A 22,601-nucleotide genomic window follows, 5' to 3' on the forward strand; every position below is an offset into this window, starting at 1 on the left:
GCGCGGGTGTCGCGTTCACGAGCGCGGGTGTCGCGTTCACGAGCGCGGGTGTCGCCTTCACGAGCGCGGGTGTCGCGTTCACGAGCGCGGGTGTCGCCTTCACGAGCGCGGGTGTCGCCTTCACGAGCGCGGGTGTCGCGTTCACGAGCGCGGGTGTCGCGTTCACGAGCGCGGGTGTCGCGTTCACGAGCGCGGGTGTCGCGTTCACGAGCGCGGGTGTCGCCTTCACGAGCGCGGGTGTCGCGTTCACGAGCGCGGGTGTCGCCTTCACGAGCGCGGGTGTCGCGTTCACAATTGTGAGTGTCGCGTTCACGAGCGCGGGTGTCGCGTTCACGAGCGCGGGTGTCGCGTTCACGAGCGCGGGTGTCGCGTTCACGAGCGCGGGTGTCGCCTTCACGAGCGCGGGTGTCGCGTTCACGAGCGCGGGTGTCGCCTTCACGAGCGCGGGTGTCGCGTTCACGAGCGCGGGTGTCGCGTTCACGAGCGCGGGTGTCGCGTTCACGAGCGCGGGTGTCGCGTTCACGAGCGCGGGTGTCGCCTTCACGAGCGCGGGTGTCGCGTTCACGAGCGCGGGTGTCGCCTTCACGAGCGCGGGTGTCGCGTTCACGAGCGCGGGTGTCGCGTTCACGAGCGCGGGTGTCGCGTTCACGAGCGCGGGTGTCGCGTTCACGAGCGCGGGTGTCGCCTTCACGAGCGCGGGTGTCGCGTTCACGAGCGCGGGTGTCGCCTTCACGAGCGCGGGTGTCGCCTTCACGAGCGCGGGTGTCGCGTTCACGAGCGCGGGTGTCGCGTTCACGAGCGCGGGTGTCGCGTTCACGAGCGCGGGTGTCGCGTTCACGAGCGCGGGTGTCGCCTTCACGAGCGCGGGTGTCGCGTTCACGAGCGCGGGTGTCGCCTTCACGAGCGCGGGTGTCGCGTTCACAATTGTGAGTGTCGCGTTCACGAGCGCGGGTGTCGCGTTCACGAGCGCGGGTGTCGCGTTCACGAGCGCGGGTGTCGCGTTCACGAGCGCGGGTGTCGCCTTCACGAGCGCGGGTGTCGCCTTCACGAGCGCGGGTGTCGCCTTCACGAGCGCGGGTGTCGCCTTCACGAGCGCGGGTGTCGCCTTCACGAGCGCGGGTGTCGCCTTCACGAGCGCGGGTGTCGCCTTCACGAGCGCGGGTGTCGCCTTCACGAGCGCGGGTGTCGCCTTCACGAGCGCGGGTGTCGCCTTCACGAGCGCGGGTGTCGCCTTCACGAGCGCGGGTGTCGCCTTCACGAGCGCGGGTGTCGCCTTCACGAGCGCGGGTGTCGCGTTCACAATTGTGAGTGTCGCGTTCACGAGCGCAGGTGTCGCGTTCACAATTGTGAGTGTCGCGTTCACGAGCGCGGGTGTCGCGTTCACGAGCACGTGTGTCGCGTTCACGAGCGCGGGTGTCGCGTTCACGAGCGCGGGTGTCGCGTTCACGAGCGCGGGTGTCGCGTTCACGAGCGCGGGTGTCGCGTTCACGAGCGCGGGTGTCGCGTTCACGAGCGCGGGTGTCGCGTTCACGAGCGCGGGTGTCGCGTTCACGAGCGCGGGTGTCGCGTTCACGAGCGCGGGTGTCGCGTTCACGAGCGCGGGTGTCGCGTTCACGAGCGCGGGTGTCGCGTTCACGAGCGCGGGTGTCGCGTTCACGAGCGCGGGTGTCGCGTTCACGAGCGCGGGTGTCGCCTTCACGAGCGCGGGTGTCGCGTTCACGAGCGCGAGTGTCGCCTTCACGAGCGCGGGTGTCGCGTTCACAATTGTGAGTGTCGCGTTCACGAGCGCGGGTGTCGCGTTCACGAGCGCGGGTGTCGCGTTCACGAGCGCGGGTGTCGCGTTCACGAGCGCGGGTGTCGCGTTCACGAGCGCGAGTGTCGCCTTCACGAGCGCGAGTGTCGCCTTCACGAGCGCGAGTGTCGCCTTCACGAGCGCGGGTGTCGCGTTCACGAGCGCGGGTGTCGCCTTCACGAGCGCGGGTGTCGCGTTCACGAGCGCGGGTGTCGCCTTCACGAGCGCGGGTGTCGCGTTCACAATTGTGAGTGTCGCGTTCACGAGCGCGGGTGTCGCGTTCACGAGCGCGGGTGTCGCGTTCACGAGCGCGGGTGTCGCGTTCACGAGCGCGGGTGTCGCGTTCACGAGCGCGGGTGTCGCGTTCACGAGCGCGAGTGTCGCCTTCACGAGCGCGAGTGTCGCCTTCACGAGCGCGAGTGTCGCCTTCACGAGCGCGGGTGTCGCGTTCACAATTGTGAGTGTCGCGTTCACGAGCGCGGGTGTCGCGTTCACGAGCGCGGGTGTCGCGTTCACGAGCGCGGGTGTCGCGTTCACGAGCGCGGGTGTCGCCTTCACGAGCGCGGGTGTCGCCTTCACGAGCGCGGGTGTCGCGTTCACGAGCGCGGGTGTCGCCTTCACGAGCGCGAGTGTCGCCTTCACGAGCGCGGGTGTCGCCTTCACGAGCGCGGGTGTCGCCTTCACGAGCGCGGGTGTCGCCTTCACGAGCGCGGGTGTCGCCTTCACGAGCGCGGGTGTCGCGTTCACGAGCGCGGGTGTCGCCTTCACGAGCGCGGGTGTCGCCTTCACGAGCGCGGGTGTCGCCTTCACGAGCGCGGGTGTCGCCTTCACGAGCGCGGGTGTCGCGTTCACGAGCGCGGGTGTCGCCTTCACGAGCGCGGGTGTCGCCTTCACGAGCGCGGGTGTCGCCTTCACGAGCGCGGGTGTCGCCTTCACGAGCGCGGGTGTCGCCTTCACGAGCGCGGGTGTCGCCTTCACGAGCGCGGGTGTCGCCTTCACGAGCGCGGGTGTCGCCTTCACGAGCGCGGGTGTCGCGTTCACAATTGTGAGTGTCGCGTTTACAATTGTGAGTGTCGCGTTCACGAGCGCAGGTGTCGCGTTCACAATTGTGAGTGTCGCGTTCACGAGCGCGGGTGTCGCGTTCACGAGCGCGGGTGTCGCGTTCACGAGCACGTGTGTCGCGTTCACGAGCGCGGGTGTCGCGTTCACGAGCGCGGGTGTCGCGTTCACGAGCGCGGGTGTCGCGTTCACGAGCGCGGGTGTCGCGTTCACAATTGTGAGTGTCGCGTTCACGAGTGTGTGTCTGTGTCGCTTTCACGATTGTGAGTGTCGCGTTCACGAGTGTGTGTCTGTGTCACGTTCACTCATGTGTCACGTTTACGAGTGTGTATGTCGCATTCACGAGTGTGTGTCGCGTTCACGAGTGTGAGTGTCACGTTCACGCGCGTGGCCCATAAAAAAGAAAGACCAGTCCAAAAAAATGGCCAGTAAAAAAGATGTGGCCATCAAAAAGAAGTAACCGGTTAAAAAAGAATGGCCATTAAAAAAAAGTGACCACAAGAAATTGGCCCATAAAAAAAGAAAGACCAGTCAAAAAAAAATTGGTCAATAAAAAATATAATTGGCCATCACGCAAAGTGAGGCGGAGGCGGCGGAGGCGCGGCGGAGGCGCGGCGGCGGAGACGGCGGAGGCGGCGGCGGCGGCGGCGGCGGCGGAGGAGGAGGTGGTAGGTTGCCGGTAAAAAAAAAGAGACCGGTAAAAAAAAATTTACCTGGAAAAAAAAAAGTGGTCATAAAAAAAAGTGAAAAAGAATTGGCCGGTAAAAAAGATGAATGGCCATAAAAAAAATGACTGGTTAAAAAAGAGTGGCCATTATAAAAAAAAAGTGGCCGACCAAAAAAGGAATTGGGCCATAAAAAAGGCCAGTCGAAAAAAATTGGCCAGTAAAAAAGATAAGTGGCCATAAAAAAAGTGACCGGTTAAAAAAGAATGGCCATTAAAAAAAGAGATTGACCACAAAAAATTGGCCCGTAAAAAAAGAAAGACCAGTCAAAAAAAAAGAATGTGGTCATCAAAAAAAATAACCGGTAAAAAAAAGTGGCCATTAAAGATGTGGCCATTAAAAAAAGTGACTGGTTAAAAAACAGTGGCCATTAAAGAAAAAATTGACTGGTAAAAGAATGAGTGGTCATAAAAAAAAATTGAAAAAAATTGGCCGGTAACAAAAAATAAATGCCATCAAAAAAAGTGACCGGTTAAAAAAGAGTGGTCATTAAAAAACAAGTGGCTGACCAAAAAAGAATTGGCCCATAAAAAAAGATCTGTCAAAAAAAATTGATCAGTAAAAATATGTGGCCATCAAAAAAAGTGACCAGTTAAAAAAGAATGGCCATTAAAAAAAGTGACCACAAGAAATTGGCCCATAAAAAAAGAAAGACCAGTCAAAAAAAAATTGGTCAATAAAAAATATAATTGACCATCACGCAAAGTGAGGCGGCGGAGGCAGGGGAGGCGGCGAAGGCAGCGTAGGAGGAGGTAGGTCGCTGGTAAAAAAAAAGAGACCAGTAAAAAAACAAATTGACTTGTAAAAAAAAAGTGGTCATAAAAAAAAGTTTAAAAATTGCCTGGTAAAAAAGATAAATGGCCATAAAAAAATGACTGGTTAAAAAAAGAGTGGCCATTAAAAAAAAGTGGCCGCCCACAAAAGAATTGGGCCATAAAAAAAGAGCAGTCAAAAAAAATTGGCCAGTAAAAAAGATGTGGCCATCAAAAAGAAGTGACTGGTTAAAAAAGAGTGGCCATTAAAAAAAAGTGGCTGACCAAAAAAGATTTGGCCCGTAAAAAAAGACCAGTAAGAAAGATGTGGCCATCAAAAAAAGTGACCGGTTAAAAAAGAATGGCCATTAAAAAAAAGTGACCACAAGAAATTGGCCCGTAAAAAGAGAAAGACCAGTCAAAAAAAAATTGGTCAATAAAAAATATAATTGACCATCACAAAAGTGGGGCAGAGGCGGTAGCGGGCGGAGGTGATGGCGGCGGAGGAGGAGGTAGGTGGCCAGTAAAAAAAAGAGACCAGTAAAAAAAAAATTGACTGGTTAAAAAAAAGTGGCCATTAAAGAAAAAATTGACTGGTAAAAAAAAAGTGGTCATAAAAAAAAGTGAAAAAAATTGGCCAGTAAAAAAGAAAAATGGACATCAAAAAAATGACTGGTTAAAAAAGAGTGGCCATTAAAAAAAAGTGGCCGACCAAAAAAGGAATTGGGCCATAAGAAGAAAGACCAGTAAATAAAAAAATTGGTGAGTTAAAGAATGTGGCCATGAAAAAAAATTACTGGTTAAAAAAATGTGGCAATTATAAAATAAAAAAACAGTCCAAAAAAATTGGTCAGTAAAAAAATAATTGGCCATCACACAAAGTGAGGCGGAGGCAGCGTAGGCGGAGGAATCGGAGCAGAGGAGGCAGAGGAGGAGGAGGTAAGTGGCCCGTAAAAAAAGAGAGACCAGTAAAAAATAAATTTGGGCAATAAAAATATAAGTGGACATCAAAAAGAGTGACTGGTTAAAAAAAGTGGCCATCAAAAAAAGTGACTGGTTAAAAAAGGGTGACCATTAAAGAAAAAATTGACTGCTAAAAAAAAAGTTGTCTTAAAAAAAAAGTGAAAAAAATTGGCCGGTAAAAAAAGAATGACCAGTCAAAAAAATGTGGTGAGTTAAAGAATGTGGCCATCAAAAAAAATTACCAGTTAAAAAATGAGTGGCAATTAAAAAAGAAAAAAAGTCAAAAAAAATTGGTCAGTAAAAAAATAATTGGCCATCACAAAAAGTGAGGTGATGGAGGATGCGGACGAGGAGGCGGATGAGGAGGTGGACGAGGAGGCGGACGAGGAGGCGGACGAGGAGGCGGACGAGGAGGCGGACGAGGAGGCGGAAGAGGAGGCGGACGAGGAGGCGGACGAGGAGGCGGACGAGGAGGCGGACGAGGAGGCGGACGAGGAGGCGGATGAGGAGGCGGACGAGGAGGTAGGTGGCCCGTGATAAAAAAAAGAGACCAGTAAAAGAAAAATTGACTGGTAAAAAAAAAGTGGTCATAAAGAGAAGTTAAAAAATTGGCCAGTAAAAAAGATAAATGGCCATCAAAAAAATGACTTGTTAAAAAAGAGTGGCCATTAAAAAAAAGTGGCCGACTAAGCAAGGAATTGGGTCATAAAAAAAGACCAGTCAAAAAAAATTACCCAGTAAAAAAGATAAGTGGCCGTAAAAAAAAGTGACCGGTTAAAAAGAATGGCCATTAAAAAAAAGTGACCACAAGAAATTGGCCCGTAAAAAGAGAAAGACCAGTCAAAAAAAAATTGGTCAATAAAAAATATAATTGACCATCACAAAAGTGGGACAGAGGTGGCAGCGGCGGAGGTGATGGCGGCGGAGGTTGGCGGAGGAGGAGGTAGGTGGCCGGTAAAAAAAAGAGACCAGTAAAAAAAAAATTGCTCACAAAAAGTTTACAAATTGGCTGGTAAAAAAGATAAATGGCCATAAAAAAATGACTGGTTAAAAAAGAGTGGCCATTAAAAAAAAGTGGCCGACCAAAAAAGGAATTGGGCCATAAAAAGAAAGACCAGTCAAAAAAAATTGGTGAGTTAAAGAATATGGCCATGAAAAAAATTACTAGTGAAAAAAATGTGGCAATTATAAAAGAAAAAAACAGTCCAAAAAAATTGGTCAGTAAAAAAATAATTGGCCATCACACAAAGTGAGGCGGAGGAGGCGGAGCAGAGGAGGCGGAGGAGGAGCAGGTAGGTGGTCTGTAAAAAAAGAGAGACCAGTAAAACATTAATTTGGGCAATAAAAATATAAGTGGACATCAAAAAGAGTGACTGGTTAAAAAAAAGTGGTCATCAAAAAAAGTGACTGGTTAAAAAAGGGTGACCATTAAAGAAAAAATTGACTGCTAAAAACAAATGTGGTCATAAAAAAAAGTGAAAAAAATTGGCCGGTAACAAAAGAAAAACCAGTCAAAAAAATGTGGTGAGTTAAAGAATGTGGCCATCAAAAAAAATTACTAGTTAAAAAATGAGTGGCAATTAAAAAGAAAAAAGTAAAAAAAAATTGGTCATTAAAAAAATAATTGCCCATCACAAAAAGTGAGGTGGTGGAGGATGCGGAGGAGGAGGCGGACGAGGAGACGGACGAGGAGACGGACGAGGAGGTGGACGAGGAGGTGGACGAGGAGGCGGACGAGGAGGCGGACGAGGAGGCGGACGAGGAGGCGGACGAGGAGACGGACGAGGAGGCGGACGAGGAGGCGGACGAGGAGGTAGGTGGCCCGTCAAAAAAAAAGACCAGTAAAATAAAAATTGACTGGTAAAAAAAAAGTGGTCATAAAGAGAAGTAAAAAAATTGGCCAGTAAAAAAGATAAGTGGCCATCAAAAAAAGTGACGGGTTAAAAAAGAGTGGCCATTAAAAAAAAGTGGCTGACCAAAAAAGAATTGGCCCATGAAAAAAGACCTGTCAAAAAAATTAGCCAGTAAAAAAGATGTGGCCATCAAAAAGAAGTGACCGGTTAAAAAAGAATGGCCATTAAAAGAAGTGACCACAAGAAATTGGCCCGTAAAAAAGGAAGACCAGTCAAAAAAAAATTGGTCAATAAAAAATATAATTGACCATTACGCAAAGTGAGGCGGCGGAGGCGACGGAGACGGCGGTGGAGGCGGCGGAGGAGGAGGAGGTAGGTCGCCGGTAAAAAAAAAGAGACCAGTAAAAACAAAATTGACTCGTAAAAAAAAAGTGGTCATAAAAAAAAGTTAAAAAATTGGCTGGTAAAAAAGATAAATGGCCATGAAAAAATGACTGGTTAAAAAGAGTGGCCATTAAAAAAAAAGTGGCTGACCAAAAAAGAATTGGGCCATAAAAAAAGAGCAGTCAAAAAAAATTGGCCAGTAAAAAAGATAAGTGGTCATCAAAAAAAATAACCGGTAAAAAAAAGTGGCCATTAAAAAAGATGTGGCCATCAAAAAGAAGTGACTGGTTAAAAAAGAGTGGCCATTAAAAAAAGTGGCTGACCAAAAAAGATTTGGCCCATAAAAAAAGACCAGTAAAAAAGATGTGGCCATCAAAAAAAGTGACCGGTTAAAAAAGAATGGCCATTAAAAAAAAGTGACCACAAGAAATTGGCCCGTAAAAAGAGAAAGACCAGTCAAAAAAAAATTGGTCAATAAAAAATATAATTGACCATCACAAAAGTGGGGCAGAGGCGAAAGCGGGCGGAGGTGATGGCGGCGGAGGAGGAGGTAGGTGGCCAGTAAAAAAAAGAGACCAGTAAAAAAAAAATTGACTGGTTAAAAAAAAGTGGCCATTAAAGAAAAAATTAACTGGTAAAAAAATAGTGGTCATAAAAAAAAGTGAAAAAAAATGGCCAGTAAAAAAGAAAAATGGACATCAAAAAAATGACTGGTTAAAAAAGAGTGGCCATTAAAAAAAAGTGGCCGACCAAAAAAGGAATTGGGCCATAAGAAGAAAGACCAGTAAATAAAAAAATTGGTGAGTTAAAGAATGTGGCCATGAAAAATAATTACTAGTGAAAAAAATGTGGCAATTATAAAAGAAAAAAACAGTCCAAATAAATTGGTCAGTAAAAAAATAATTGGCCATCACACAAAGTGAGGCGGAGGCGGAGGAGGCGGAGCAGAGGAGGCGGAGGAGGAGCAGGTAGGTGGTCCGTAAAAAAAGAGAGACCAGTAAAAAATAAATTTGAGCAATAAAAATATAAGTGGACATCAAAAAGAGTGACTGGTTAAAAAAAGTGGCCATCAAAAAAAGTGACTGGTTAAAAAAGGGTGACCATTAAAGAAAAAATTGACTGCTAAAAAAAAAGTTGTCTTAAAAAAAAAGTGAAAAAATTGGCCGGTAAAAAAAGAAAGACCAGTCAAAAAAATGTGGTGAGTTAAAGAATGTGGCCATCAAAAAAAATTACCAGTTAAAAAATGAGTGGCAATTAAAAAAGAAAAAAGTCAAAAAAAATTGGTCAGTAAAAAAATAATTGGCCATCACAAAAAGTGAGGTGGTGGAGGATGCGGACGAGGAGGCGGATGAGGAGGTGGACGAGGAGGTGGACGAGGAGGCGGACGAGGAGGCGGACGAGGAGGCGGACGAGGAGGCGGACGAGGAGGCGGACGAGGAGGCGGACGAGGAGGCGGACGAGGAGGCGGACGAGGAGGCGGACGAGGAGGCGGATGAGGAGGCGGACGAGGAGGTAGGTGGCCCGTGAAAAAAAAAAAAGAGACCAGTAAAAGAAAAATTGACTGGTAAAAAAAAAGTGGTCATAAAGAGAAGTTAAAAAATTGGCCGGTAAAAAAGATAAATGGCCATGAAAAAAAGTGACCGGTTAAAAAAGAATGGCCATTAAAAAAAGATGGACCACAAAAATTGGCCCGTAAAAAAAGAAAGACCAGGCCAAATAAATTGGTCAGTAAAAAAGATAAGTGGCCATGAAAAAACGTGACTGGTTAAAAAAGAGTGGCCATTAAAAAAAAGTGGCTGACCAAAAACGAATTGGCCCGTAAAAAAGACCTGTCAAAAAAAATGGCCAGTAAAAAAGATGTGGCCATCAAAAAGAAGTGACCGGTTAAAAAAGAATGGCCATTAATAAAAGTTATCACAAGAAATTGGCCCGTAAAAAAAGAAAGACCAGTCAAAAAAAAGTTGGTCAATAAAAATATAATTGACCATCACACAAAGTGAGGCGGAGACGGCGGAGGCGGCGGCGGAGGAGGAGGTAGGTTGCCGGTAAAAAAAAAAGAGACCAGTAAAAAAAATATTTATTTGTTAAAAAAAAGTGGTCATAAAAAAAAGTTTAAAAATTGGCCGGTAAAAAAGATAAATGGCCATCAAAAATAATGACCGGTTAAAAAAGAGTGGCCATTAAAAAAAAGTGGCTGACCAAAAAAGGAATTGGGCCATAAAAAAGACCAGTCTAAAAAAATTGGTCAGTAAAAAAGATAAGATAAGAAAAAGTGACCGGTTAAAAAAGAATGGCCATTAAAAAAAGATTGACCACAAAAAATTGGCCCGTAAAAAAAGACCAGTCAAAAAAATTGGCCAGTAAAAGAATGTGGCCATCAAAAAAAATAACCGGTAAAAAAAGTGGCCATTAAAGACGTGGCCATTAAAAAAATTGACTGGTTAAAAAAGAGTGGCCATTAAAGAAAAATTGACTGGTAAAAAAATAAGTGGTCATAAAAAAAAGTGAAAAAAATTGGCCGGTAAAAAAGATAAATGGCCATCAAAAAAAGAATACCGGTTAAAAAAGAGTGGACATTAAAAAAGAAGTTGACCAAAAAAGAATTAGCTCATAAAAAAGACCTGTCAAAAAAATTGGCCAGTAAAAAAGATGTGGCCATCAAAAAAAGTGACCGGTTAAAAAAGAATGGCCATTAAAGAAAAAATTGACTGGTAACAAAAGTGGTCATAAAAAAAGTGAAAAAAATTGCCCGGTAAAAAAGATAAATGGCCATCAAAAAGAAGTGACCGGTTAAAAAAGAATGGCCATTAAAAAAAGAGTGACCACAAAAAATTGGCGCGTAAAAAAGAAAGACCAGTCAAAAAAAATTGGTGAGTTAAAGAATGTGGCCATGAAAAAAAAATGACTAGTTAAAAAATGTGGCAATTAAAAAAGAAAAAAACTCAAAAAAAATTGGTCAGTAAAAAAATAACTGGCCATCACAAAAAGTGAGGTGGTGGAGGATGCGGAGGAGGAGGCGGACGAGGAGACAGACGAGGAGACGGACGAGGAGGCGGACGAGGAGGCGGATGAGGAGGCGGATGAGGAGGTGGAGGAGGAGGCGGACGAGGAGGCGGACGAGGAGGCGGACGAGGAGGCGGACGAGGAGGCGGACGAGGAGGCGGACGAGGAGGCGGACGAGGAGGCGGACGAGGAGGCGGACGAGGAGGCGGACGAGGAGGCGGACGAGGAGGCGGACGAGGAGGCGGACGAGGAGGCGGACGAGGAGGTAGGTGGCCCATAAAAAAAAAAGAGACCAGTAAAAGAAAAATTGACTGGTAAAAAAAAAGTGGTCATAAAGAGAAGTTAAAAAATTGGCCGGTAAAAAAGATGAATGGCCATGAAAAAAAGTGACCGGTTAAAAAAGAATGGCCATTAAAAAAAGATGGACCACAAAAAATTGGCCCGTAAAAAAAGAAAGACCAGGCCAAATAAATTGGTCAGTAAAAAAGATAAGTGGCCATGAAAAAACGTGACTGGTTAAAAAAGAGTGGCCATTAAAAAAAAGTGGCTGACCAAAAAAGAATTGGCCCATAAAAAAAGACCTGTCAAAAAAAATGGCCAGTAAAAAAGATGTGGCCATCAAAAAGAAGTGACCGGTTAAAAAAGAATGGCCATTAATAAAAGTTATCACAAGAAATTGGCCCGTAAAAAAAGAAAGACCAGTCAAAAAAAATTGGTCAATAAAAATATAATTGACCATCACACAAAGTGAGGCGGAGACGGCGGAGGCGGCGGCGGAGGAGGAGGTAAGTTGCCGGTAAAAAAAAAGAGACCAGTAAAAAAAATATTTACTTGTAAAAAAAAAAGTGGTCATAAAAAAATGTTTAAAAATTGGCCGGTAAAAAAGATAAATGGCCATCAAAAAAAATGACCGGTTAAAAAAGAGTGGCCATTAAAAAAAAGTGGCTGACCAAAAAAGGAATTGGGCCATAAAAAAGACCAGTCTAAAAAAATTGGTCAGTAAAAAAGATAAGATAAGAAAAAGTGACCGGTTAAAAAAGAATGGCCATTAAAAAAAGATTGACCACAAAAAATTGGCCCGTAAAAAAAGACCAGTCAAAAAAATTGGCCAGTAAAAGAATGTGGCCATCAAAAAAAATAACCGGTAAAAAAAAGTGGCCATTAAAGACGTGGCCATTAAAAAAAGTGACTGGTTAAAAAAGAGTGTCCATTAAAGAAAAATTGACTGGTAAAAAAATAAGTGGTCATAAAAAAAAGTGAAAAAAATTGGCCGGTAAAAAAGATAAATGGCCATCAAAAAAAGAATACCGGTTAAAAAAGAGTGGACATTAAAAAAGAAGTTGACCAAAAAAGAATTAGCTCATAAAAAAGACCTGTCAAAAAAATTGGCCAGTAAAAAAGATGTGGCCATCAAAAAAAGTGACCGGTTAAAAAAGAATGGCCATTAAAGAAAAAATTGACTGGTAACAAAAGTGGTCATAAAAAAAGTGAAAAAAATTGCCCGGTAAAAAAGATAAATGGCCATCAAAAAGAAGTGACCGGTTAAAAAAGAATGGCCATTAAAAAAAGAGTGACCACAAAAAATTGGCGCGTAAAAAAGAAAGACCAGTCAAAAAAAAATGGTGAGTTAAAGAATGTGGCCATGAAAAAAAATGACTAGTCAAAAAATGTGGCAATTAAAAAAGAAAAAAACTGTCAAAAAAAATTGGTCAGTAAAAAAATAACTGGCCATCACAAAAAGTGAGGTGGTGGAGGATGCGGAGGAGGAGGCGGACGAGGAGACAGACGAGGAGGCGGACGAGGAGGCGGACGAGGAGGCGGACGAGGAGGCGGACGAGGAGGCGGACGAGGAGGCGGACGACGAGGCGAACGAGGAGGCGGACGAGGAGGCGGACGAGGAGGCGGACGAGGAGGTAGGTGGCCCGTCAAAAAAAGAGACCAGTAAAAAAAAATTGACTGGTAAAAAAAAAGTGGCCATAAAAAGAAGTTTAAAAATTGGCTGGTAAAAAATATAAATGGCCATCAAAAAAAATTACCGGTTAAAAAAGAGTGCCCATTAAAAAAAAAGTGGCCGAGCAAAAAAGGAATTGGGCCATAAAAAAGACCAGTCAAAACAAATTGGACATTAAAAAAGATAAGTGGCAATAAAGAAAAAATACCGGTTAAAAAAGAATGGCCATTAAAAAAAGATTGACCACATCAAATTGGCCCCTAAAAAAAAAAGACCAGTCAAAAAAATATTGGTCAGTAAAGAATAGTTGGCTATCAAAAAAAATACCGGTTAAAAAAAAGGGGCCATTAAAAAAGATACGTGGCCATCAAAAAAAGTGACCGGTTCAAAAAGAGTGGCCATTAAAGAAAAAACTTGACTGGTAAAAAAAAAGTGGCCATAAAAAAAGTGAAAAAAATTGGCTGCTAAAAAAGATAATGGCCATCAAAAAAAATGACTGGTTAAAAAAGAGTGGCCATTAAAAATGAAATGGCCGACCAAAAAAGAATTGGCCTATAAAAAGACCAGTCGAAAAAAATTGGCCAGTAAAAAAGATGTGGCCATTAAAAAAAGTGACAGGTTAAAAAGAATGGCCATTAAAAAAAGAGTGACCACAAAAAATTGGCCCCTAAAAAAAGAAAGACCAGTCAAAAAAAAATTGGTGAGTTAAAGCATGTGGCCATGAAAAAAAATTACTAGTTAAAAAAATGTGGCAATTATTAAAAAAAAAACAGTCCAAAAACATTGGTCAGTAAAAAAATAATTGGCCATCATACAAAGTGAGGCGGAGGCAGCGTAGGCGGAGGAGTCGGAGCAGAGGAGGCAGAGGAGGAGGAGGTAGGTGGTCCGTAAAAAAAAGAGACCAGTAAAAGAAAAATTGACTGGTAAAAAAAAGTGGCCATAAAAAGAAGTTTAAAAATTGGCTGGTAAAAAATATAAATGGCTATCAAAAAAAATTACTGGTTAAAAAAAGAGTGCCCATTAAAAAAAAGTGGCCGACCAAAAAAGGAATTGGGCCATAAAAAAGACCAGTCAAAACAAATTGGACATTAAAAAAGATAAGTGGCAATAAAAAAAAAATACCGGTTAAAAAAGAATGGCCATTAAAAAAAGATTGACCACATCAAATTGGCCCCTAAGAAAAAAAAGACCAGTCAAAAAAAGATTGGTCAGTAAAAAATAGTTGGCTATCAAAAAAAATACCGGTTAAAAAAAAGGGGCCATTAAAAAAGATACGTGGCCATCAAAAAAAGTGACCGGTTCAAAAAGAGAGTGGCCATTAAAGAAAAAACTTGACTGGTAAAAAAAAAAGTGGCCATAAAAAAAGTGAAAAAAATTGGCTGCTAAAAAAGATAATGGCCATCAAAAAAAATTACTGGTTTAAAAAGAGTGGCCATTAAAAATGAAGTGGCCGACCAAAAAAGAATTGGCCTATAAAAAGACCAGTCCAAAAAAATTGGCCAGTAAAAAAGATGTGGCCATTAAAAAAAGTGACCGGTTAAAAAAGAATGGCCATTAAAAAAAGAGTGACCACAAAAAATTGGCCCCTAAAAAAAGAAAGACCAGTCAAAAAAAATTGGTGCGTTAAAGAATGTGGCCATGAAAAAAAATTACTGGTTAAAAAAATGTGGCAATTATAAAATAAAAAAACAGTCCAAAAAAATTGGTCCGTAAAAAAATAATTGGCCATCACACAAAGTGAGGCGGAGGCAGCGTAGGCGGAGGAATCGGAGCAGAGGAGGCAGAGGAGGTAAGTGGCCCGTAAAAAAAGAGAGACCAGTAAAAAATTAATTTGGGCAATAAAAATATAAGTGGACATCAAAAAGAGTGACTGGTTAAAAAAAGTGGCCATCAAAAAAAGTGACTGGTTAAAAAAGGGTGACCATTAAAGAAAAAATTGACTGCTAAAAAAAAGTTGTCTTAAAAAAAAAGTGAAAAAAATTGGCCGGTAAAAAAAGAAAGACCAGTCAAAAAAATGTGGTGAGTTAAAGAATGTGGCCATCAAAAAAAATTACCAGTTAAAAAATGAGTGGCAATTAAAAAAGAAAAAAAGTCAAAAAAAATTGGTCAGTAAAAAAATAATTGGCCATCACAAAAGGTGAGGTGGTGGAGGATGCGGAGGAGGAGGCGGACGAGGAGACGGACGAGGAGACAGACGAGGAGACGGACGAGGAGGCGGATGAGGAGGCGGACGAGGAGGCGGACGAGGAGGCGGACGAGGAGGCGGACGAGGAGGCGGACGAGGAGGCGGACGAGGAGGCGGACGAGGAGGCGGACGAGGAGGCGGACGAGGAGGCGGACGAGGAGGCGGACGAGGAGGCGGACGAGGAGGCGGACGAGGAGGCGGACGAGGAGGCGGACGAGGAGGCGGACGAGGAGGCGGACGAGGAGGCGGACGAGGAGGCGGACGAGGAGGTAGGTGGCCCATAAAAAAAAAAGAGACCAGTAAAAGAAAAATTGACTGGTAAAAAAAAAGTGGTCATAAAGAGAAGTTAAAAAATTGGCCGGTAAAAAAGATGAATGGCCATGAAAAAAAGTGACCGGTTAAAAAAGAATGGCCATTAAAAAAAGATGGACCACAAAAAATTGGCCCGTAAAAAAAGAAAGACCAGGCCAAATAAATTGGTCAGTAAAAAAGATAAGTGGCCATGAAAAAACGTGACTGGTTAAAAAAGAGTGGCCATTAAAAAAAAGTGGCTGACCAAAAAAGAATTGGCCCATAAAAAAAGACCTGTCAAAAAAAATGGCCAGTAAAAAAGATGTGGCCATCAAAAAGAAGTGACCGGTTAAAAAAGAATGGCCATTAATAAAAGTTATCACAAGAAATTGGCCCGTAAAAAAAGAAAGACCAGTCAAAAAAAATTGGTCAATAAAAATATAATTGACCATCACACAAAGTGAGGCGGAGACGGCGGAGGCGGCGGCGGAGGAGGAGGTAGGTTGCCGGTAAAAAAAAAGAGACCAGTAAAAAAAATATTTACTTGTAAAAAAAAAAGTGGTCATAAAAAAATGTTTAAAAATTGGCCGGTAAAAAAGATAAATGGCCATCAAAAAAAATGACCGGTTAAAAAAGAGTGGCCATTAAAAAAAAGTGGCTGACCAAAAAAGGAATTGGGCCATAAAAAAGACCAGTCTAAAAAAATTGGTCAGTAAAAAAGATAAGATAAGAAAAAGTGACCGGTTAAAAAAGAATGGCCATTAAAAAAAGATTGACCACAAAAAATTGGCCCGTAAAAAAAGACCAGTCAAAAAAATTGGCCAGTAAAAGAATGTGGCCATCAAAAAAAATAACCGGTAAAAAAAAGTGGCCATTAAAGACGTGGCCATTAAAAAAAGTGACTGGTTAAAAAAGAGTGGCCATTAAAGAAAAATTGACTGGTAAAAAAATAAGTGGTCATAAAAAAAAGTGAAAAAAATTGGCCGGTAAAAAAGATAAATGGCCATCAAAAAAAGAATACCGGTTAAAAAAGAGTGGACATTAAAAAAGAAGTTGACCAAAAAAGAATTAGCTCATAAAAAAGACCTGTCAAAAAAATTGGCCAGTAAAAAAGATGTGGCCATCAAAAAAAGTGACCGGTTAAAAAAGAATGGCCATTAAAGAAAAAATTGACTGGTAACAAAAGTGGTCATAAAAAAAGTGAAAAAAATTGCCCGGTAAAAAAGATAAATGGCCATCAAAAAGAAGTGACCGGTTAAAAAAGAATGGCCATTAAAAAAAGAGTGACCACAAAAAATTGGCGCGTAAAAAAGAAAGACCAGTCAAAAAAAAATGGTGAGTTAAAGAATGTGGCCATGAAAAAAAATGACTAGTCAAAAAATGTGGCAATTAAAAAAGAAAAAAACTGTCAAAAAAAATTGGTCAGTAAAAAAATAACTGGCCATCACAAAACGTGAGGTGGTGGAGGATGCGGAGGAGGAGGCGGACGAGGAGACAGACGAGGAGGCGGACGAGGAGGCGGACGAGGAGGCGGACGAGGAGGCGGACGAGGAGGCGGACGACGAGGCGAACGAGGAGGCGGACGAGGAGGCGGACGAGGAGGCGGACGAGGAGGTAGGTGGCCCGTCAAAAAAAGAGACCAGTAAAAAAAAATTGACTGGTAAAAAAAAAGTGGCCATAAAAAGAAGTTTAAAAATTTGCTGGTAAAAAATGTAAATGGCCATCAAAAAAAATTACCGGTTAAAAAAGAGTGCCCATTAAAAAAAAAGTGGCCGAGCAAAAAAGGAATTGGGCCATAAAAAAGACCAGTCAAAACAAATTGAACATTAAAAAAGATAAGTGGCAATAAAGAAAAAATACCGGTTAAAAAAGAATGGCCATTAAAAAAAGATTGACCACATCAAATTGGCCCCTAAAAAAAAAAGACCAGTCAAAAAAATATTGGTCAGTAAAGAATAGTTGGCTATCAAAAAAAATACCGGTTAAAAAAAAGGGGCCATTAAAAAAGATACGTGGCCATCAAAAAAAGTGACCGGTTCAAAAAGAGTGGCCATTAAAGAAAAAACTTGACTGGTAAAAAAAAAGTGGCCATAAAAAAAGTGAAAAAAATTGGCTGCTAAAAAAGATAATGGCCATCAAAAAAAATGACTGGTTAAAAAAGAGTGGCCATTAAAAATGAAATGGCCGACCAAAAAAGAATTGGCCTATAAAAAGACCAGTCGAAAAAAATTGGCCAGTAAAAAAGATGTGGCCATTAAAAAAAGTGACAGGTTAAAAAGAATGGCCATTAAAAAAAGAGTGACCACAAAAAATTGGCCCCTAAAAAAAGAAAGACCAGTCAAAAAAAAATTGGTGAGTTAAAGCATGTGGCCATGAAAAAAAATTACTAGTTAAAAAAATGTGGCAATTATTAAAAAAAAAACAGTCCAAAAACATTGGTCAGTAAAAAAATAATTGGCCATCATACAAAGTGAGGCGGAGGCAGCGTAGGCGGAGGAGTCGGAGCAGAGGAGGCAGAGGAGGAGGAGGTAGGTGGTCCGTAAAAAAAAGAGACCAGTAAAAGAAAAATTGACTGGTAAAAAAAAGTGGCCATAAAAAGAAGTTTAAAAATTGGCTGGTAAAAAATATAAATGGCTATAAAAAAAATTACTGGTTAAAAAAAGAGTGCCCATTAAAAAAAAGTGGCCGACCAAAAAAGGAATTGGGCCATAAAAAAGACCAGTCAAAACAAATTGGACATTAAAAAAGATAAGTGGCAATAAAAAAAAAATACCGGTTAAAAAAGAATGGCCATTAAAAAAAGATTGACCACATCAAATTGGCCCCTAAGAAAAAAAAGACCAGTCAAAAAAAGATTGGTCAGTAAAAAATAGTTGGCTATCAAAAAAAATACCGGTTAAAAAAAAGGGGCCATTAAAAAAGATACGTGGCCATCAAAAAAAGTGACCGGTTCAAAAAGAGAGTGGCCATTAAAGAAAAAACTTGACTGGTAAAAAAAAAGTGGCCATAAAAAAAGTGAAAAAAATTGGCTGCTAAAAAAGATAATGGCCATCAAAAAAAATTACTGGTTTAAAAAGAGTGGCCATTAAAAATGAAGTGGCCGACCAAAAAAGAATTGGCCTATAAAAAGACCAGTCCAAAAAAATTGGCCAGTAAAAAAGATGTGGCCATTAAAAAAAGTGACCGGTTAAAAAAGAATGGCCATTAAAAAAAGAGTGACCACAAAAAATTGGCCCCTAAAAAAAGAAAGACCAGTCAAAAAAAATTGGTGCGTTAAAGAATGTGGCCATGAAAAAAAATTACTGGTTAAAAAAATGTGGCAATTATAAAATAAAAAAACAGTCCAAAAAAATTGGTCCGTAAAAAAATAATTGGCCATCACACAAAGTGAGGCGGAGGCAGCGTAGGCGGAGTAATCGGAGCAGAGGAGGCAGAGGAGGAGGAGGTAAGTGGCCCGTAAAAAAAGAGAGACCAGTAAAAAATTAATTTGGGCAATAAAAATATAAGTGGACATCAAAAAGAGTGACTGGTTAAAAAAAGTGGCCATCAAAAAAAGTGACTGGTTAAAAAAGGGTGACCATTAAAGAAAAAATTGACTGCTAAAAAAAAGTTGTCTTAAAAAAAAAGTGAAAAAAATTGGCCGGTAAAAAAAGAAAGACCAGTCAAAAAAATGTGGTGAGTTAAAGAATGTGGCCATCAAAAAAAATTACCAGTTAAAAAATGAGTGGCAATTAAAAAAGAAAAAAAGTCAAAAAAAATTGGTCAGTAAAAAAATAATTGGCCATCACAAAAAGTGAGGTGGTGGAGGATGCGGAGGAGGAGGCGGACGAGGAGACGGACAAGGAGACAGACGAGGAGACGGATGAGGAGGCGGACGAGGAGGCGGACGAGGAGGCGGACGAGGAGGCGGACGAGGAGGCGGACGAGGAGGCGGACGAGGAGGCGGACGAGGAGGCGGACGAGGAGGCGGACGAGGAGGCGGACGAGGAGGCGGACGAGGAGGCGGACGAGGAGGTAGGTGGCCCATAAAAAAAAAAGAGACCAGTAAAAGAAAAATTGACTGGTAAAAAAAAAGTGGTCATAAAGAGAAGTTAAAAAATTGGCCGGTAAAAAAGATGAATGGCCATGAAAAAAAGTGACCGGTTAAAAAAGAATGGCCATTAAAAAAAGATGGACCACAAAAAATTGGCCCGTAAAAAAAGAAAGACCAGGCCAAATAAATTGGTCAGTAAAAAAGATAAGTGGCCATGAAAAAACGTGACTGGTTAAAAAAGAGTGGCCATTAAAAAAAAGTGGCTGACCAAAAAAGAATTGGCCCATAAAAAAAGACCTGTCAAAAAAAATGGCCAGTAAAAAAGATGTGGCCATCAAAAAGAAGTGACCGGTTAAAAAAGAATGGCCATTAATAAAAGTTATCACAAGAAATTGGCCCGTAAAAAAAGAAAGACCAGTCAAAAAAAATTGGTCAATAAAAATATAATTGACCATCACACAAAGTGAGGCGGAGGCGGCGGCGGAGGAGGAGGTAGGTTGCCGGTAAAAAAAAAGAGACCAGTAAAAAAAATATTTACTTGTAAAAAAAAAAGTGGTCATAAAAAAATGTTTAAAAATTGGCCGGTAAAAAAGATAAATGGCCATCAAAAAAAATGACCGGTTAAAAAAGAGTGGCCATTAAAAAAAAGTGGCTGACCAAAAAAGGAATTGGGCCATAAAAAAGACCAGTCTAAAAAAATTGGTCAGTAAAAAAGATAAGATAAGAAAAAGTGACCGGTTAAAAAAGAATGGCCATTAAAAAAAGATTGACCACAAAAAATTGGCCCGTAAAAAAAGACCAGTCAAAAAAATTGGCCAGTAAAAGAATGTGGCCATCAAAAAAAATAACCGGTAAAAAAAAGTGGCCATTAAAGACGTGGCCATTAAAAAAAGTGACTGGTTAAAAAAGAGTGGCCATTAAAGAAAAATTGACTGGTAAAAAAATAAGTGGTCATAAAAAAAAGTGAAAAAAATTGGCCGGTAAAAAAGATAAATGGCCATCAAAAAAAGAATACCGGTTAAAAAAGAGTGGACATTAAAAAAGAAGTTGACCAAAAAAGAATTAGCTCATAAAAAAGACCTGTCAAAAAAATTGGCCAGTAAAAAAGATGTGGCCATCAAAAAAAGTGACCGGTTAAAAAAGAATGGCCATTAAAGAAAAAATTGACTGGTAACAAAAGTGGTCATAAAAAAAGTGAAAAAAATTGCCCGGTAAAAAAGATAAATGGCCATCAAAAAGAAGTGACCGGTTAAAAAAGAATGGCCATTAAAAAAAGAGTGACCACAAAAAATTGGCGCGTAAAAAAGAAAGACCAGTCAAAAAAAAATGGTGAGTTAAAGAATGTGGCCATGAAAAAAAATGACTAGTCAAAAAATGTGGCAATTAAAAAAGAAAAAAACTGTCAAAAAAAATTGGTCAGTAAAAAAATAACTGGCCATCACAAAACGTGAGATGGTGGAGGATGCGGAGGAGGAGGCGGACGAGGAGACAGACGAGGAGGCGGACGAGGAGGCGGACGAGGAGGCGGACGAGGAGGCGGACGAGGAGGCGGACGACGAGGCGAACGAGGAGGCGGACGAGGAGGCGGACGAGGAGGCGGACGAGGAGGTAGGTGGCCCGTGAAAAAAAAAAAAGAGACCAGTAAAAAAAAATTGACTGGTAAAAAAAAAGTGGTCATAAAGAGAAGTTAAAAAATTGGCCGGTAAAAAAGATAAATGGCCATGAAAAAAAGTGACCGGTTAAAAAAGAATGGCCATTAAAAAAAGATGGACCACAAAAATTGGCCCGTAAAAAAAGAAAGACCAGGCCAAATAAATTGGTCAGTAAAAAAGATAAGTGGCCATGAAAAAACGTGACTGGTTAAAAAAGAGTGGCCATTAAAAAAAAGTGGCTGACCAAAAACGAATTGGCCCATAAAAAAGACCTGTCAAAAAAAATGGCCAGTAAAAAAGATGTGGCCATCAAAAAGAAGTGACCGGTTAAAAAAGAATGGCCATTAATAAAAGTTATCACAAGAAATTGGCCCGTAAAAAAAGAAAGACCAGTCAAAAAAAAGTTGGTCAATAAAAATATAATTGACCATCACACAAAGTGAGGCGGAGACGGCGGAGGCGGCGGCGGAGGAGGAGGTAGGTTGCTGGTAAAAAAAAATGAGACCAGTAAAAAAAATATTTACTTGTTAAAAAAAAGTGGTCATAAAAAAAAGTTTAAAAATTGGCCGGTAAAAAAGATAAATGGCCATCAAAAATAATGACCGGTTAAAAAAGAGTGGCCATTAAAAAAAAGTGGCTGACCAAAAAAGGAATTGGGCCATAAAAAAGACCAGTCTAAAAAAATTGGTCAGTAAAAAAGATAAGATAAGAAAAAGTGACCGGTTAAAAAAGAATGGCCATTAAAAAAAGATTGACCACAAAAAATTGGCCCGTAAAAAAAGACCAGTCAAAAAAATTGGCCAGTAAAAGAATGTGGCCATCAAAAAAAATAACCGGTAAAAAAAAGTGGCCATTAAAGACGTGGCCATTAAAAAAAGTGACTGGTTAAAAAAGATAAATGGCCATCAAAAAAAAAATACCGGTTAAAAAAGAGTGGACATTAAAAAAGAAGTTGACCAAAAAAGAATTAGCTCATAAAAAAAGACCTGTCAAAAAAAATTGGCCAGTAAAAAAGATGTGGCCATCAAAAAAAGTGACCGGTTAAAAAAGAATGGCCATTAAAGAAAAAATTGACTGGTAACAAAAGTGGTCATAAAAAAAGTGAAAAAAATTGCCCGGTAAAAAAGATAAATGGCCATCAAAAAGAAGTGACCGGTTAAAAAAGAATGGCCATTAAAAAAAGAGTGACCACAAAAAATTGGCGCGTAAAAAAGAAAGACCAGTCAAAAAAAATTGGTGAGTTAAAGAATGTGGCCATGAAAAAAAAATGACTAGTTAAAAAATGTGGCAATTAAAAAAGAAAAAAACTCAAAAAAAATTGGTCAGTAAAAAAATAACTGGCCATCACAAAAAGTGAGGTGGTGGAGGATGCGGAGGAGGAGGCGGACGAGGAGACAGACGAGGAGACAGACGAGGAGACGGACGAGGAGGCGGATGAGGAGGCGGATGAGGAGGCGGATGAGGAGGAGGCGGACGAGGAGGCGGACGAGGAGGCGGACGAGGAGGCGGACGAGGAGGCGGACGAGGAGGCGGACGAGGAGGCGGACGAGGAGGCGGACGAGGAGGCGGACGAGGAGGCGGACGAGGAGGCGGACGAGGAGGCGGACGAGGAGGTAGGTGGCCCATAAAAAAAAAGAGACCAGTAAAAGAAAAATTGACTGGTAAAAAAAAAGTGGTCATAAAGAGAAGTAAAAAAATTGGCCGGTAAAAAAGATGAATGGCCATGAAAAAAAGTGACCGGTTAAAAAAGAATGGCCATTAAAAAAAGATGGACCACAAAAAATTGGCCCGTAAAAAAAGAAAGACCAGGCCAAATAAATTGGTCAGTAAAAAAGATAAGTGGCCATGAAAAAACGTGACTGGTTAAAAAAGAGTGGCCATTAAAAAAAAGTGGCTGACCAAAAAAGAATTGGCCCATAAAAAAAGACCTGTCAAAAAAAATGGCCAGTAAAAAAGAT

The sequence above is a fragment of the Lampetra planeri genome, chromosome 48, assembly GCF_965212315.1.
Source record: "Lampetra planeri chromosome 48, kcLamPlan1.2.h2, whole genome shotgun sequence".
NCBI classification, from domain to species: Eukaryota; Metazoa; Chordata; class Hyperoartia; order Petromyzontiformes; family Petromyzontidae; genus Lampetra; species Lampetra planeri.